Raw genomic sequence first — 18978 nt, 5'->3', positions numbered from 1 at the left:
CTGCAGACTCGCTGGGGCTCAGCTACTCTAGGCTGGGTTTGCAAGGGGACAGAGATGTATTCTCTACTGCTTGGGAGGAACCGTGAGGTAAGATGGTAACAGTTACAGATAAAGAGAGAAGTGAAAACTTGAGGTCACCATATCACAGATTTTAAGAAATTGGGTCAATAACTCAACACATCCATTTCCTTTTTTGTTGTGGTAAAAAACACATTAATATAGAAGTTACCATCTTATCCATTTTTAAGTACAGCTCAGTGTAAGTTAACTTACATTGTTGGGCAACCATCACCACCATCCACGTTGCAGGACCTCCTTCATCCCGAAAAACTGAAACTGCCCATTAAACAACAATTCCTCACTCCTCCACCCCTGCAGCCCTTGGAGGCCACATTTCTACTTCCTGTCTCTATGAATCTGACAGCTCTAGGTGCCTCATAGGAGTGGAATCACACAATATTTGTCTTTTGTGACTGCCTCATTTCACTTAGTACAACATCCTCCAGATTCATCAAGTCACAAAAGGAAAGTAAGGAGAAAAAAAAATACCACTCATAAAACAGATGCAAAAGATTTATACAAAATATGTGTAAAATGAATCCAAGAACATATTTCAAACAAAAACAAAAAACATCGTGACCACTGAATTCATTTCAGGAATGCAAGTATGCCTTCACCTCAGAATCTATTAAAATACTTCACCACTAAATAGATTAAAGGAAAATTTTTTTGTTTATTTTATAAAAAGCATTTGATCTCAGTGAAAGTATTTGATAAAAATTAAACCTCTGAGCAAATTTGTATCTCAGCACACTCAAATGGAATAATATGAGAAGGGTTAAATGACTCACAACAGCAAGGGCACAATGTTGGAAAATCAACTGAGATTGTGCATATCTTAGGTCATATTGCCTTAAAGGCAAAGTCTGATATATGAACTAGGATGCATGTATTTTACTGAGTGTGGATCAGGAGAAAGAGGATGAAGGAAGCAGGATATGTCAGGAAAAGAAACTAGCAAAAATGTAATCTAACTGAAGTTTAGCTTCAGTCTAATCTCATAGAAAGTTCTGGAACAAACTGCAGGAGAGCTGGCCCCACCTACAGGCAACCTAAGCACTAGTCTTCAAGCTCTTTTTCACTCAGTCATTTGTTATGGGCAACCCGGGGAGCTGCAGGGGGAGGTGGCGCTTGGGAGATTGAATGTTCACATTCCTGGCAAGGCGCCTTTTATCAAGCAAAAGTAGCCCTGCCTGTGGAGGATGACACCACACACTGGCCATTGGTTAAAAGTCTGTAACTGGTCCTGAAGCACAGGGCATCACCCGCACAGGCTGCCCACTCCAAGCTGGCAGTTTCTGAATGGTACAAAATGTGGTCCCACACACATGTGCTTTGCTGGTCAGGTGCACACCTGATTTGCTGTAGAATGTATCCCTTAGTCTAAGGCAATGGTAAGCAGAGTCTCATATTCACAGATAGGACATTCTGTAAAACCTTGCATAGTGGTTTTGGCCAAAGTTCTGTAGCGGTATTGGCCAAACCAAATGTCAGTACCAGATAGGGTGCTTTACTCTCCTTTCTAGGATTAAAGTGGTTTAATTAATTAACTTGCCACCAGGTAATTTGTTGGTCTCTTCAAAGGATAGTAGTACATCAGGAGCTCAGGTTGGTCTCTGTGGTGGTCAGGTGTGACATTCAGTGGTGATAGTGGCTGGACCAGCTGTGGTGAAAGGGAACCCATGCTGTTGGACCAACATGTAGCCTGCATCCCTCTATTGTCTCTGCTCCATGATTCCATTGCACATCTCTAGGGAGGTCTAGCATCTGCCAGCAAACTCACCCTGTCCACATGGTCACTTAGTGCCTCTTCTGTAGTAGATGAGCACTTGTGAACATTAAGAAGCAACACAAAGGTTCTCACACAAGGTACCCCCAAACATAGTTCACCCACATCTCTCCTCTTCAGACTTGCTTATCTCCAGTCTTTCAAACATACTTTTTCAAAGCCCTGAACAATCCACAAAACTATCACTGCTCAATAGTCTCCATATACCCTTTCCTCTTAGGCCTAAGAACTATTCCAGGTATAAACACAGAGCAAAGGCCCCTGACTTTCCATTGTGACGACTGGTCTTAGCCTTCTGCTCACCTGTGCTTGAGGTCTTTGGATTTTATACACATATTGAATAACCCCCTCAAAGGCTGCCCACTGCTCTTGTCTTAGAACCAACATATTCTCTTAGCCATCTCTGTGGACCTCTGAGGATGGGGGCTAGTCCAACTCCATGACTCATTCTGGTTATTATACTCACCTGGCTTCTGAGGGTTAAAGGCTGCTGCCTGACATCACCTTGGCTATTATGGACACCAATTCTGGAATGACCCTTTCCATCAGCCTTGACCTACAAAAGACACTCCTCCGGGGCTTCTCAGCATTGTCAGTGTTCCCCTATCAAGCACACTCCTGATTGTCTTAGTAAGCAGGGTCTCCTCTGGGGCCTCTCAAGAACAATGTCAGCTGGTGGTTCCCTGTCCTTATATAGTCAGCGGAGCAGGCCCACCTCCCTGGGCCTTTCAAAGTTCCCTCCACAGTCTGTCACTGCAGTCTCAACATCTCTTCCTCGCCTGACCAGGCGGTGGCGCAGTGGATAGAGCGTCGGACTGGGATGCGGAAGTACCCAGGTTCGAGACTCCGAGGTCGCGCGTGGGCTCATCTGGCTTGAGCAAAGAGCTCGCCAGCTTGGACCCAAGGTCGCTGGCTCCAGCAAGGGGTTACTCGGTCTGCTGAAGGCCCACGGTCAAGGCACATGTGAGAGAGCAATCAATGAACAACTAAGAAGTCGCAACGCGCAACGAGAAACTGATGATTGATGCTTCTCATCTCTCTCTGTTCCTGTCTGTCTGTCCCTGTCTATCTCTGCCTCTGTAAAAAAAAAAACAAAAACATCTCTTCCTCAGTGAGCCTGACACATCCCTCTTCCTGAGCAAAGTCATCCAGCCCAGTCCTCACCTCCTGGACCCTTTGCCAGGTGCTCACTCCTCTATAACAAGGGAATCTCTTCATATTGAGAAGCACGCCCTTATCCAGATTTACCTAGATCCACATTGATCCTGTAGCCTCAGGGTCCACTCACAGAAATAGACTGTTCCTGCCAGGAGTTAGTGACCAGGGCTTGTCACTATACTAATATATGTCATCCTTCCTCTTTAGCCTGTTTGACACTCTGCCAGTCAGGCTGGGCAGAGATTTAACCTGGAGTTAGTCTGCTGGTCTGGAAAGGAAATGGGCCTGACCTGTGGTGGTGCAGTAGATAAAGCATCGACCTGGAAATGCTGAGGTCGCCGGTTCGAAACCCTGGGCTTGCCTGGTCAAGGTACATTTGGGAGTTGATGCTTCCAGCTCCTCCCCACCTTCTTTCTCTGTCTCTCTCTCCTCTCTCTCTCCCTCTCTCTCTCTCTCTCTCTCCCTTTCTCTCTCCTCTCTCAAATGAATAAATAAAATTTAAAAAAAAAAAAGAAAGGAAATGGGCAGGTACTAAGAAAAACAAGCATTTTCCTGAATAGTGTTGGCCTCGTGTAAATGCACAGTCCTCCGCAGGGTGCTGTCCTCTATGAAGGGGAATGAGTCATTTAACCGGTATTTGAATATTCATGGTTTGTAAATACAAACACCCAGATAGCTCCATCCTGAGCTTCAAGGTTCTACTCCTTTCCTACTAGGCCTTGACTTTGGAATACAGACTTGCCAGAGCTGAGAATCCAACCTTATGGAAAGTTCAGCTATTCTAACCAAGCAGTTCTTGAGCCCAGAGCTCAGCTTGGTCCTTCCTCTAACCTTAGGAAAAATTAGAATTTCTCTATCGCTGCCAAGGAAACCCTCTGGCTTCTACATTTTGGTTTTAATCGATAACTGCTGGCCCTGCTAAAGGCTGGTGGCCATGGCCAGGCAGATTCCTACTGGGTTCAGGCAGATGGTAAAGGAATTGTGGAGCCAGAGGATGGTGAGCCATTCCATTTATTAGAGTCTTATAATGATGGTCAAGCAAGCAGACAGAGCAAACTGCTTCCCTCTCTCTCTCTCTCTCTCTCTCTCTGGACTCACAAGCCAAATAGACTGGGGGAAAATAACCCTTTTCCAGCAAACAAAAGCCCCTCCCAATGGATACAGGCAATCCACAATTTGCAATGTGCCCTCCTGAGGGCAAATACCCGCAGCCTTACTGTAAAGCCAGCAGCCAGGGCTACCATCGTAGCAGCCCGGCTCATGCAGGTGCTCATTGGGTTCGGACAGTCGGTAAAGAAACAATGCAGCCAAAAACTGGTGGGCCATCATCTTTAATCCTAGCTTGCACCCAGCGGGCAGGTAAAAACACACACTGGGCTCCAAAACCCACTCACATTCAGTGCTCACAAAGCTACTGACTTTTCCGAGTTTCCTAGAATCAAAGGTTTCTAGCTCACCAGACTTATTCACCTCTGTTCCCCATCTCCTTCCTTCTCCCTGCACAAACTGCACTAACTGGCTTCTCACTCCGCCATCTTGGCTGCTTCTCCTGGCCTCCTCCATGTGGCCTTTCTCTGCTTTCTGCTCTGCTCTCTCCTCTAATGCTAATAATCCCAGGAACCGAGAGAGCAAGCTCCCGTTCTGCCCCTATTTTAAAGTGTAGAAATCAAAACCTTTAATCCAATATACAAAATAGGGAAGTTTCTAATACAAAGTCACTTATCTGGGGCATGATGGTATTGTACCACCCCACATCAAAATGGGTGGGAAAGGCTTAATCCCAAAACCAAGCCCCAGGCTACAAGGATTCTGCCTGCCCACAGAGACACACATTAATATCACCTGGGCAACGGCCTCCACGTGGGCAGCGCCATCTTTAACAAAATGAGCATAATACATTTTATCTGCCCAACACTTACATAGACTATATACACAAGGCTGCCCGTGCTCATGCACCAATTAGGCAAAGTGCAAGTGAGCAGACCTAACACACTGGTTTCCCCAACATTATATACCCCTTTAGGGTTGCTCACTTCATTTTCTGCACAACACATATCCTTGTACAAAGAATGAGGTACATTACATAAACAAACAGACTACAGCAACAGAACAAGTTATACAATTAAAATAATTAGCCCTGGCTGGTTGGCTCAGTGGTAGAGCATCGGCCTGGCGTGCAGGGGACCCGGGTTCAATTCCTGGCCAGGGCACACAGGAGAAGCGCCCATTTGCTTCTCCACCCCCCCTTCCTCTCTGTCTCTCTCTTTCCCTCCCGCAGCCGAGGCTCCATTGGAGCAAAGATGGCCCGGGCGCTGGGGATGGCTCCTTGGCCTCTGCCCCAGGCGCTAGAGTGGCTCTGGTCGTGGCAGAGCGACGCCCCGGAGGGGCAGAGAATTGCCCCCTGGTGGGCAGAGCTTCGCCCCTGGTGGGCGTGCTGGGTGGATCCCGGTTGGGCGCATGCGGGAGTCTGTCTGACTGTCTCTCCCCATTTCCAGCTTCAGAAAAATACAAAAATAATAATAATAATAATTACAAAGGTGCCCTTCACAATGTCTTCCTGAGTACTCTGTCCAAGGCACTAACTGGGAAGCCCTTCTCTAGCCCCCTACCTGATGGTAGATAGGAGAGCCTGTATAATCCAGGACTGTGTCCATGGAAACCATAAAGAGTCTCTCCAACTAGATGAGAACAGCTTCCCGGTGTAGGAGGGCGTCCATGGGAACTGGGCACTCCTCCAATCAGGATCTCTCATACTGTTCAAAAGAGGCATGTCATCCAACGAGGGAGCCAGTGCCCTCTCTGGCTGTAGTCCAAGAGTCCATACACCACTCAATGATCAGTCCACGATAAACAGTCTAGCTATCTGTGCAAATCACCAAGGTCCATTACAGGCAACAAGGCATACAGCTCTTGATTAATGGACCTCAGCACATTTTCATAAGTGTTCTGTCCATTACTACAAGCCCCATCCAAACCCCTCAGCAAGTTTACAGGGCCCTGCAGGGTCAAACACATTCTAGGCCTGTGCAATCTTGATAGTTCTCTTATCTGTTGCTGCTGCAAAAACTCACGTAATACCTTCTAATGCCAATACTTGTTGCACATTAGAAGGGGACCAGTGGATTGCCAGTTCCACGTGAGGTTTCCAGTCCCTGCCCAGCCCTATTAGAGGGTTTTTCAACCTTCCCCCTATTTGAACTAGAACAGTGGGTCTTGGGAGTTCTTCTCTCCCTCAGCTATCTCCATCATATAATACTGCAACCATGCTACCTGAACACCAGCCATTTTCTTGGCAACTGCCGGGGCTGCCTGCTTCCCACACTTTTTCAGTGGCTGGAACCCCTGTTGAGGCTTAAGTTACCCCCAAAGCTCTAACAAGACTTTATTAGACCTGCCATCCAACTTTTCTCTCTCTGTTCCAGAGAGCATGCCATCTACCCCTGTGTCTCACAACTGCAGCAACCAGGCTAGCAGGGGCTCGGTGGGTTTCTGCCTGAATTGTGCCCCAACTCCATCAGCTCTGCCTGGATGTAGGGCTGGACCACAGAGTGCTCCGTTACCAGTGGCGGGAGTTATGCCTGTCCCTGAAAGACTTTTTGCAGCTGAGTTTCTTCCTTCTGGATGACCATTGGCCAGACTCTGAGTCTGCACATGGCAGCTTCAGCCTAAACCTCCCCCTCAGAAGAGGAGGAGTTGGAAATGCCTGCTCTTTCCAACTCAGAGCCACTTCACTGGCAAGGATGCTGCTTCAGCAACCATTTTAGCTCCAGCAGCTGCCAGCTCTCAGCCTGAAGCTGAGACTTGAGCTCTTGAACTTACAGTTGTGTCTCTACCAATTGTCAGTGCCAGCATTCCACTTCCAAGAAAAACTGGAGCTCACAAACCTGTAGCTCCTTCTCCAGAGACCATTCCAGTTCCAGGTGCCATTGGTGCTCAGCCTGCATTTCATGCTGCAGCTCTTAAATCCAATCAGCTTCCCCTTCCAGTGCTTGCTCCAATTCATGCCATCGCTCCAATTCATGCAGCCTGACCTGCAGTTCTCGGGCCTGCAGCTCTTTCTCCAGTGACCCTTACAGCTTATGCCATTGTTGCTGCTTGGTCTGCAGCTCACCCTGGAGCTCTCAACCTGAGGCACCTTCTTGCACAGAGTTCTCAGTTTCCTCTCGCAGGATTGTAAAAATGACCCAGTCCATGTTCCCCAAAAGGACATTCACAGGGAACCTTACATTGGAGAGCAACAACCATTCCTCTACCCTACCCTTTCAGGATGTCGGCGGCTCCATACTGATCTGATCTGAATCCTACCAACTACGCCAGATGTAAGGCAGGTGACTATGGCCATGCAGGTTCCCATTGGATTCTGGCAGATGGTAAAGGAACTGTGGAGCCAGAGGATGGTGGGACATTCCATTTATTAGAGTCTTTTAGTGGCAGACGAGCAAGCAGGCAGGACTAACTGCTTCCTTTTCTCTCTCTCCAGACTCACAAGTCAAACAGGTTGGGGGGAAAAAAACTCTTCTCTGTCAAACAATGGCCCCTCCCAATGGTGGCAGGCATTCCACAATTTGCAATCTGAAACCCTGAGCTCAAGCACCCACAGCCTTATATAGACTATACACACATGGCGCTTCCCCGTGCTCATGCACGAATTAGGCAAAGAGCAAGCAAGCAAACCTAACACACTTGTAACACACTGGTTTGCCCAACACCTGAACCTGATGCTTTTCTTCCTGAAAGCACCCATCTATTCAAGCTCCCCGGTTCCACAGTCCTTTGCTTGCTGTGATACATCTTTAAAACCTATGAGATATTGTGTAAGCCATGTATCCAGCCTAGTATAACACAAGTAGAAATTTTTGCAACTGCATTGATACCAAACAAGGGGTTAGCAGCACTACACCTTCCACCAGTGACATTGCAAATGAGCAGTGAAGTGATGGATGATTCATTAAAAGGGACCTCAGAATAAGAAAAGATTTCTAAACTAGACACATGCACAATTGGAAACCAGGAAATCTCTCATACATGTGCACCAAGAGACATGAAGAGAATGTTCACAGCAGCATTGTTTTAAAAAAGACAAGGTGGCCCTGGCTAGTTAGCTCAGTTGGTTAGAGTGTCATCCCAAAACACCAAGGTTGCAACTTCCATCCCCAGTCAGGGCACATACAGGAAGCAATCCATGAATGCACCACTGAGTGAAACAACAAATGACTGCTTTCCTTTCTCTTTGTCTCTGTCTCTCTCACTTTCCCTAAAATCAGTCAATCAATTAAAAAAAAAAGATCAAAGCCAGATTGTTCCTTGACAGGAGAATGTATAAACAAATCATGTGGGGGGTTTTATGGTAGTGGAATACTATATATTACCAGACCAACAATAGAAATGAATAAATCATAGTCACATACATTCTTATGAATGAATCCTCAGAAATTTTTAAGCAAGTTGCTAAAGAATCTGTACAGTATGACATTTTTTTTATAAATTTCAAAACCAAGAAAAAACAACAATGCTTAGGAAGTCATATAAGCATGGTAAAAAACTACACAGAATACAAGGAAATGATTGCTGTGAAACTCAGGATGGCAGTTTGCTCTGGGTAGAAAGAACACCACGAGGTCAGCATGTTTCATAATTTCCACAAAATGTGTAAGAACATTGCCTTGGGGACAAAGTAATAAATTACAACTGGGAAGACTCGGGAAGTCAGTGACACCTGACATCAGCCTTGAGTAGATTTGGAGGAATTAAGAGAAGAGAGGAAATTACCATCCAGATGAGAGTAGATTAGAAGAACTCATGGAAAGAATGCTGGGAAAATGAGGGAGCTGATACCTGATTGTGTGTTCTAGGTCTTCCTGCCGCCCCCACTTCCTTAGATCATCACTACTGTACCCAGAGTCTACACATGGTCCCCTGTGCGGTAGACAGAACACTTTTGAGCATAGAGAAAGCTAGCTTAAATTGAAACTCCACCATCTATTGGCTGACTCTGTGACTTTGGACCACACCTCACTCTCCTGTGTAAAATGGAGATGCCATAGCTACCACAAAGCTACTTCAAAGTATGAAAGATGTGGGCCAGTGTTCGTTCTCTGTCTCGGGACACATTTTTGTCAATGGTTTAATGTTTACCTTTACAGTCTATGTAGGATAGTTATTGCTTCCTTCATCTCAGTGAGAAAGTGGCCTCAAAGCCAAGCCAGACAGGACATGTCTGACTTGAGGCAAGTCATTGGCCTCCTTGAGCCTCAGTTTCTTCATACAAAGAGCAGGAGGAGCACTGAGTCAGGGCTAGACAAGGAAAGTGCATCTCCTGGTCATCAGCAGGCAGTGGTTGATAGGTACACTCAATGAGGAAGGTTTCTGCCTCATCAGGCAGTGGCGCCATGAATAGAGTGTCAGACTGGGATGCGGAGGACCCAATTTCGAAACTCCGAGGTTGCCGGCTTGAGTGCGGGGTCGCTGGCTTGAGCATGGAATCATACATTTGACCCCATGGTCACTAGCTTGAGCCCAAAGGTCACTGGTTTGAGCAAGGGGTCACTCGCTCCACTGTAACCCTCCAGTCCAGGCACATATGAGAAAGCAATCAGTGAACAACTAAGGATCCGCAGTGAATAATTGATGCTTCTCATCTCTCTCCCTTCCTGTTTGTCTATTCCTATCTGTCTCTCTCTCTCTGACTCTCTGTCTCTGTCAAAAAAAAATGAGGAAGATTTCTGAAACTGCTTTAGCCTGCATGACAGAGGAACTCTGAGCAGTTCACGTCTGCTCTTTGGGCCATCAGCAAGGGCGGCAGTCTTTGTCCTTGTCCAAGTTCCTGCACAATCAGAGGCAAAGGGAAGTGGCTATCAATAGTCTAGTGTCCACAGTCAAGGTCACAGTGAGCTCCTGCGAATCGGGAGCTTCCTTACCCTCAGGGAACAAGTCAGGCTATAGTTTAGGCTGACTTCATCTCCACAGAGAATGTCACAGAAGAGACAAGTGTACTTTTAGGAAATGTCCACTTTTAAGTTCATATCTAAGGTGACATCATGCAAAGCCATCCAGATAAAGAAGTATTTTTTCTGGGGGAAACTTTTGACCTTTCAAGGGGTTGAAGGGTTCAATAGCCTCTCCTCTTTTCAGCCCTGCCTCTGAGTTCCAAATTTGATAATCAATGCTCATCACAGTGAAATATAAAACTTTGATTTGGTGGATGAGTCACCACCATTGTCTAGTGCAACAGGGCAACACCCGGTTCACTAAAGAGAAACCTTACTGTGGTGGGGGCAGTATAGGGGGGTGAATCAGACAACCACCTCTCCCAAGAATCTCTGTGCTGATACTTCCCCTACTTATCTCAAGTCAATGAGGGGCTTTTCCCTTTGTTTAAAATATTAAAAACAAAACAAAGAAACAAACAAACATAAAAGCACCAACACACCCAATGGGATTTCAGAAATGAATTTCCAAATTGTTACATCCTGAATTCCTTTGAAGGAATCTTTTCTGTGTTCATTTTAACTCTTCTTTGTGGAAAATTTTTAAATTTTTACAGAGAACAACAGAATAAGATGCCACATGCTCATTACTCCACTGCAGCAGTTAAGAATTTGTGGAAAATCATGCCTCCTCTCTGCTCCTGGCCCCTCCCCACCCCAACCCCTGGGTTATTTTGTAGTAAATCCCACATAGCGTATCATTGTTCAGTAAATTTAAAGGGGATTTTTGAACTTGTGTTTCAAAAGTTCAACAAGCTATAGCCAAACTAGCTGACCCTGTCAACATCAATAACCCCTCTGCTCCCGCTCCCCTCTTACATAGGGCAACTCGTCCTATGTCACATGGGTAGTAAGTGACAGAGCCAGGGTGTAAACCCAAACAGGCTAACTCAAACCAGAAGATAAACTATTCAAACTTGAACCTCTGACACATTGCAAGTGACTCTCATAAGAAATACTGAATGTGGAAGGAAATTGCTTGCTTGTTTAATAGGCTCAACCAATAGTTCTTTAAACATATTGAGAATAACCACTTATTCATAAACAGTGTTTCGCAATGTACAAAGCTCTTTAAGCTTCCTAATGGCCCTCGAAGAGTTATTATTGTGCATACTTTATAAAAAATAAACCAAAGTTCTACAGCCAACTGAATCTCTCATTCTCTAGGAAGAGGTTTCCCACTTCGATTTCAAGAACAACTCTGATTCCAATACAGGTTATGTGTTGCTATCAGCAAAGGTCCCTAGAAAAGTCAAAAGCATTACACAAATGCAGCCTGACTAGTGGTGGTGCAGTGGATTGAGCATCCATTCAGAATGCTGAGGTCCTCAGTTCAAAACCCCAAAGTCATGGGCTAGAGTGCAGGCTCCTTGGCTTGAACACGGGCTTGCCAGTTCGAGTGCGGGGTCGCTGGTTTGAGCACAGAATCATCAACATGATCCCAAGGTCACTGGTGTGAACCCAAATGTCACTGGCATGAAGCCCAAGGTCACTGGCTTTGAGCAAAGGATCACTCACTCTGCTGGAGCCCCCTTTCCAGTCAAGGCATAGATGAGAAAGCAATCAGTGAACAACTAAAGAAAAGCAACTCTCCCTTCTTGTGTCTCTCTCTAAAAAACAGCAACAAAGAAAAGAACTATTCAAATGTCAATGATGTAAACACCAACACTGGTCAGTTTTTCCTGGACAAGAGTGAACAGAGAGTGTCTACTGCTGAACTTACTACAATGACTCGGGCTCATCTCATGGATAACAGCAACAACTCAGGCTGTGATAATAAACCGAAGTCTGAGAGGTGAACTCTGCTCTAGAGAACAAAAGAGCTCCTGTCAGAGATTCTGAGTTATTCTGACACCACTCACCTCCAGCTCAGCCCTGCCTACCTTAGGCCATGTGCACAGCCCAGCCCACACCCAGGAGGAGAGACACACACAGGTTTCTCTATATGTGCCTTGACTGGGGGGCTCCAGCAGAGCCAGTGACCCTTTGCTCAAAGTCAGTGACCCTGGGCTTCATGCCAGAGACCTTTGGGCTCAAACCAGCCTATACCCCAGATGTCAGACACAGCTTAGCATAAGGAGGAATCACTTCATGGCAGAGCACAGATGATAAATGTCACATAGTCTCCATACTACAGCTCTATGCTCTCAACCTCACACCCCATGCCTTCTTTACTATTGTGAAATGACACCGAGAAAAGGTAAAACCTACACATACTTCAAAAAAAGTTTAATATATAAAGATTTCTTTTGAATTCCAGAGACATTATAAATAAAAATATGGTATTATTACAAAGAAGCAATTCGGGGTGACGTCACGGAAATGGCACCGTGAACAGCACGTCCGACAGATCTTCCCAAAATCACAACAAATTTATCAACTAGAAACAGAAAAATTTATCCTCGGAGCATTCCAGAGTTTCACACAAACTGAAAGTGAAAGGACTGTTATCACTTGAATCTGAGAGACGAGGGTGTGGAGGAAGCTACCGCAGGGACGTTCATTCAAGCCGCGGAGGGAGTGCGCCTGTGGTGAGTCAGCCCACACTCGGGAGCAGTGAGCAGCCGCTGGCGCGCGCCCGGTCCAGTTGCAGAGAGAGCACTGCTAACGTTCCCAGCGGCCCGCACACTGAGAGTGAGAGTCCCCAGCCACCGGTGCCCAGAGCACCCCATTCGCGCACGTGACCTGGGCATTCCACACGCCCAGAGCGCCCTACTGGCCTGCACACCCAGGGTGCCCCATTATCCTGCGCCCGGTGCGCCCCAGCCGCCAGCAGCAGGGCGAGCGGGAGAGGCGCCAGGGCGGTCTTCCCTACTTGGGAGATTCTCTCCGTGGGCAGGGCACCTCACCCAGCCATTCAAGCTAACAATCAAGCGTTGGGGGAGGGGCGCGCAGGCAGCCTGAAATACCTTCGGGAGCACAGCTGCGACTCAATCACTGAAATTAGCTTAACCCATGAAATCTGCGCACCCATGGGTTCTAATTGATAAGATCTCTCTCAGTTCAGCGATCCAAGACAAGAGGTGTGATATTTTTTAGTGCCTCTCGCTAAAGGGGCAGGGGCAACTTCTGATTGATAGAGCCTCCATATTCAGGGATAAATGCTAACAAGAGGGACTTGGCAGATAATAAGATCTACTACACTAGTCGCAAGAAGAGACTAGTGCCTCTTCTTCCCAGCCAAAACAGGCTACAAAGTGTGGAAAGCCTGGGTTGAGTGGTCCAACTGAATGCTAGGCGCTGAACAGTCACCTTGACAAAAATTGACTCCCACCCCTGCCTGATTACACTGGAGGCTCTGACTGCCAGAGCCTTTCCCAAAGCCTTGCGCTGAGTGGGGATAGAGTGGGGATTTCCCAGCTCTTTGAGCCTATTACTCCCCAGGCAGAAGCAGTTGCAGCCTTATAGCTGGATCACCAGGCTGCTAATTCAGGAAGAGGGGACTAGGAGAGAGACTCCAGGAAAGCAAACTCTCTCATCGTTGGACCCTGCAAATGCCAACAAGCCTTGACTACCAGCAAGACTAAAGCCAATTATATGATATTGCCATAGAATCCCATCAACTGCAAATCCCTACCTAAGTGTGACACAGGGGCAGAGCCTGGGGTACAGAGTCACTGACCAGGAAGAGGGAGAGAAAAGAAAAAGGAAGAAGTTAACCTCTCAAAATCAAGAAAAATCCACAGACTTTACAACTTGTTCGACTAATTTTTTTGTTGTTGTTGTTTGTTTCTTCTATCTTATTGCCTTTATTATTATTATTTCTATTTCTTCCACCTCGGTCCTTCTATTCTCTGCCCATCTTATGCTTCCCTTTTCTTGAACTACACTACCCATGAGTGTTACATTTTATTTCTCTTCTTCATCCTCACCCTCCTTTAAGGTTATACTCCAAAACACTTAACTCTCACTCTCTCCTCTTTTGTTTTTTTTTGTTTGTTTGTTTTGCTTTATTTTGTTTTTTTCTCTTCATTTTTTTTCTTCCTTCGTTTTTCTCTTTTTCTTATTTTTACCTTTCTATTCGTTTTTTTCTTTTCTCATTTTACTTTCCTCCCATTTAATCCTCAATCACGAACAAATTAGTTAATTTGGGACTCAAGGGTTTTTTTTGGCTTTATTTTTCTTTTTCGCTTTTGTTTTTGTTTTTTTCTTGTTTGTTTATTTTTGTGGCATTTTGGGTACTTTTTATGTTGCTTTTTAACTCACTAGCATTCCTCCCAACACAAGACCATTGTAATTAGTCTTCGCTCCACTTAATACAACAGATTTTTACTTATTATTTTTATTTTTTTCTTCTTTATTATTCTTTTTTTTTCTCCTTTTTTCTGGTTCCCTCTTATCCCTCTCATTATATCTCTTAGTCAACCATCACTTACAAGCAAATCAACTTATGCTTGTCTAAGATTTTCTTCCTTTTTTTTTTTTTTTCATTTAGTTGGTCCCTACTCCCTTTTTTTGCCCCTTGAACTCTTCACCCCAAATCAGGCCCTCCATTATAGGCAGTTTTTGTTCCATTTAGCATAATATAATTCACAGGTCATCACGATATTTCCCTGAGGAGGGGAGAGGAGGGAAAGAGAAGAAAGAAAAAAGGGGGAAATAATAAATTATTACTGGTTTTCTTTTTTTGTGGGGTGTTTTACCTTTTTTTTTTTTTTTACTTTTTACTCTTTATTAATTCTAATTAGTGCTATCAACAAGACCACCCTCAGATGCCAATAAGAAAGAGGAAATCGAATATTATGGATACAAAAGAAAGAGAGGTAACACAAATAGATGTGGAAAAATCTATGGAGAAAAGACTTAACATATTGGAAGCCTTGGAGCTAAATGACAGAGAATTTAAAATAGAAATCTTAAAAATACTCAGAGATATACAAGAAAACACAGAAAGGCAATTTAGGGAGATCAGAAAACAACTCAATGAACACAAAGAATATATTACCAAGGAAATTGAAACTATAAAAACAAATCAAACAGAAATGAAAAACTCAATTCACGAGCTTAAAAACGAGGTAACAAGCTTAGCTAACAGAACAGCCCAGATTGAAGATAGGATTAGTGAAATAGAAGACAAACAACTTGAGGCAAAACAGAGAGAAGAAGAAAGAGACTCAAAAAATAATAAAAAAACGAGAAAGCCCTACAGGAATTGTCTGACTCGATCAGAAAGAATAACATAAGAATAATAGGTATATCAGAGGGAGAAGAGAAAGAAAATGAAATGGAGAATATACTCAAACAAATAATAGACGAGAACTTCCCAAGCCTGTGGAAAGAACTAAAGCCTCAAATTCAAGAAGCAAACAGAACACCGAGTTTTCTTAACCCGAACAAACCCACTCCAAGGCACATCATAATAAAGATGACACAAACCAATGACAAAGAAAAAATTCTCAAGGCAGCCAGGGAAAAGAAGAGTACAACATATAAAGGAAGGCCTATTAGATTATCATCAGATTTCTCAGCAGAAACTCTACAAGCTAGAAGAGAGTGGACCCCAATATTTAAAGCCCTGAAAGAGAGGAACTTTCAGCCAAGAATACTATACCCATCAAAGCTATCATTCAAGTACGAAGGAGATATAAAAACATTCACAAGCCCTGGCCGGTTGGCTCAGCGGTAGAGCGTCGGCCTAGCGTGTGGAGGACCCGGGTTCGATTCCCGGCCAGGGCACACAGGAGAAGCGCCCATTTGCTTCTCCACCCCTCCGCCGCACTTTCCTCTCTGTCTCTCTCTTCCCCTCCCGCAGCCAAGGCTCCATTGGAGCAAAGATGGCCCGGGCGCTGGGGATGGCTCTGTGGCCTCTGCCTCAGGCGCTAGAGTGGCTCTGGTCACAACATGGCGACACCCAGGATGGGTAGAGCATCGCCCCCTGGTGGGCAGAGCGTCGCCCCATGGTGGGCGTGCCGGGTGGATCCCGGTCTGGCGCATGTGGGAGTCTGTCTGACTGTCTCTCCCTGTTTCCAGCTTCAGAAAAATGAAAAAGAAAAAAAAAAATTCACAAATACAGAAAAGATGAGAGAACTTATCAGCAGAAAGCCCCCACTCCAGGAAATACTAAAGGGGGTTTTCCAACCAGATTCAAAGAACAAAAGAAAACAACACCACAAATAACAGCTCCACCAAGAACACAATAAAACTAAACTTAAACTGCAACAACAAAGAAAAAAAGGGAGGAGAGGATGGAGATTAACAGTAGCAAAGGACGATGAAGTGCAGAAATACTCATAAGATAGGGTACTAAAATGAATATGGTAGGTACCCTTTTCATTACTTAATGGTAACCACCCTTGAAAAAACCACCACAAAAACACTTGACTTAAAAAAGGTAACAACAGAGGAAAGAAGTATGGAACACAAACAAACAAAAACAAATGATAGAAAAACGAAAGAGAAGAATCAAGATACAAAACTAACAGAAAGCAATTTATAAAATGGCAGTAGGGAACCCACAAGTGTCAATAATTACACTAAATGTAAATGGATTAAACTTACCAATAAAAAGACACAGAGTAGCAGAATGGATTAAAGAAGAAAATCCAACTGTATGCTGCCTACAAGAAACACATCTAAGCAACAAGGATAAAAACAAATTCAAAGTGAAAGGCTGGAAAACAATACTCCAAGCAAACAACACCCAAAAAAAAAGCAGGTGTAGCAATACTCATATCTAATAATGCTGACTACAAGACAGAAAAAGTACTCAGAGACAAAAATGGTCATTTCATAATGATTAAGGGGAAGTTGAATCAAGAAGACATAACAATCCTTAATATATATGCACCAAACCAAGGAGCACCAAAATATATAAGACAGCTATTTATTGACCTTAAAACAAAAACGGACAAAAATACAATCATACTTGGAGACCTCAATACACCGCTGACAGCTCTAGATCGGTCATCCAAACAGAGAATCAATAAAGATATAGTGGCCTTAAACGAAATACTAGAACACCTGGATATGATAGACATCTACAGGACACTTCATCCCAAAGCGACAGAGTATACATTTTTCTCTAGTGTACATGGAACATTCTCAAGAATTGACCATATGTTGGGCCACAAAGACAATATCAGCAAATTTAGAAAAATTGAAATTGTACCAAGCATATTTTCTGATCATAAAGCCTTGAAACCAGAATTCAACTGCAAAAAAGAGGGGGAAAACCCCACAAAAATGTGGAATCTAAACAACATACTTCTAAAAAATGAATGGGTCAAAGAAGAAATAAGCGCAGAGATCAAAAGATATATACAGACAAATGAAAATACCACATATCAGAATCTCTGGGATGCAGCAAAAGCAGTAATAAGAGGAAAGTTCATATCACTTCAGGCCTATATGAACAAACAAGAGAGAGCAGAAGTAAACCACTTAACTTCACACCTTAAGGAGCTAGAAAAAGAAGAACAAAGACAACCCAAAACCAGCCGAAGAAAGGAGATAATAAAAATCAGAGCAGAAATAAATGAAATAGAGAACAGAAAAACTATAGAAAAAATCAATAAAACAAGGAGCTGGTTCTTTGAAAAGATCAACAAAATTGACAAACCCTTGGCAAGACTCACCAAGGAAAAAAGACACAGGACTCAAATAAATAAAATCCAAAATGAAAGAGGAGAGATCACCACAGACATCATAGATATACAAAGAATTATTGTAGAATACTATAAAAAATTATATGCCACCAAATACAACAATCTAGAAGAAATAGATAAATTCCTAGAACAATACAACCTTCCTAGACTGAGTCATGAAGAGGTAGAAAGCCTAAACAGACCAATCAGCAGGGAGGAAATAGAAAAAACTATTAAAAACCTCCCCAAAAATAAAAGTCCAGGCCCAGACGGTTATACTAGTGAATTCTATCAAACATTCAAAGAAGACTTGGTTCCTATTCTACTCAAACTCTTCCAAAAAATTGAAGAAGAAGCAATACTTCCAAACACATTTTATGAGGCCAACATAACCCTCATACCAAAACCTGGCAAGGATGGCACAAAGAAAGAAAACTACAGACTAATATCTCTAATGAATACAGATGCTAAAATACTAAACAAAATACTGACAAACCGAATACAACAACATATTAAAAAAAATAATACATCATGATCAAGTGGGATTCATCACAGAATCTCAAGGACGGTTCAACATACGCAAAACGGTTAACGTAATACACCAAATCAACAAAACAAAGAACAAAAACCACATGATCTTATCAATAGATGCAGAAAAGGCTTTTGATAAAATACAACACAATTTTATGTTTAAGACTCTCAACAAAATAGGTATAGAAGGAAAATATCTCAACATGATAAAGGCCATATATGATAAACCATCAGCCAACATCATATTAAACAGCATAAAACTGAGGACTTTCTACCTTAAATCAGGAACAAGACAGGGTTGTCCACTCTCTCCACTCTTATTTAACGTGGTACTAGAAGTTCTGGCCAGAGCAATCAGACAAGACAAAGAAATAAAAGGCATCCATATCGGAAAAGAAGAAGTAAAGGTATCACTTTTTGCTGATGATATGATCCTATACATCGAAAACCCGAAGGACTCCACAAAAAGATTACTAGAAACAATAAACCAATACAGTAAGGTCGCAGGATACAAAATTAACATACAAAAGTCCATAGCCTTTCTATATGCCAACAATAAAATATTAGAAAACGAACTCAAAAAAATAATCCCCTTCACGATTGCAAAAAATAAAATAAAATACCTAGGAATAAACATAACAAAGAATGTAAAGGACCTTTATAATGAAAATTACAAAGCATTGTTAAGGGAAATCGAAAAAGATACAATGAGATGGAAAAATATTCCTTGTTCTTGGATAGGAAGAATAAATATAATCAAAATGGCCATATTACCCAAAGCAATATACAAATTTAATGCAATTCCCATCAAAATTCCTATGAGATTTTTTAAAGAAATGGAACAAAAAATCATCAGATTTATATGCAACTA

The sequence above is a fragment of the Saccopteryx bilineata genome, chromosome 5, assembly GCF_036850765.1.
Source record: "Saccopteryx bilineata isolate mSacBil1 chromosome 5, mSacBil1_pri_phased_curated, whole genome shotgun sequence".
Classification (NCBI taxonomy): Eukaryota; Metazoa; Chordata; class Mammalia; order Chiroptera; family Emballonuridae; genus Saccopteryx; species Saccopteryx bilineata.
Note: the sequence above shows the minus strand (reverse complement) of the source record.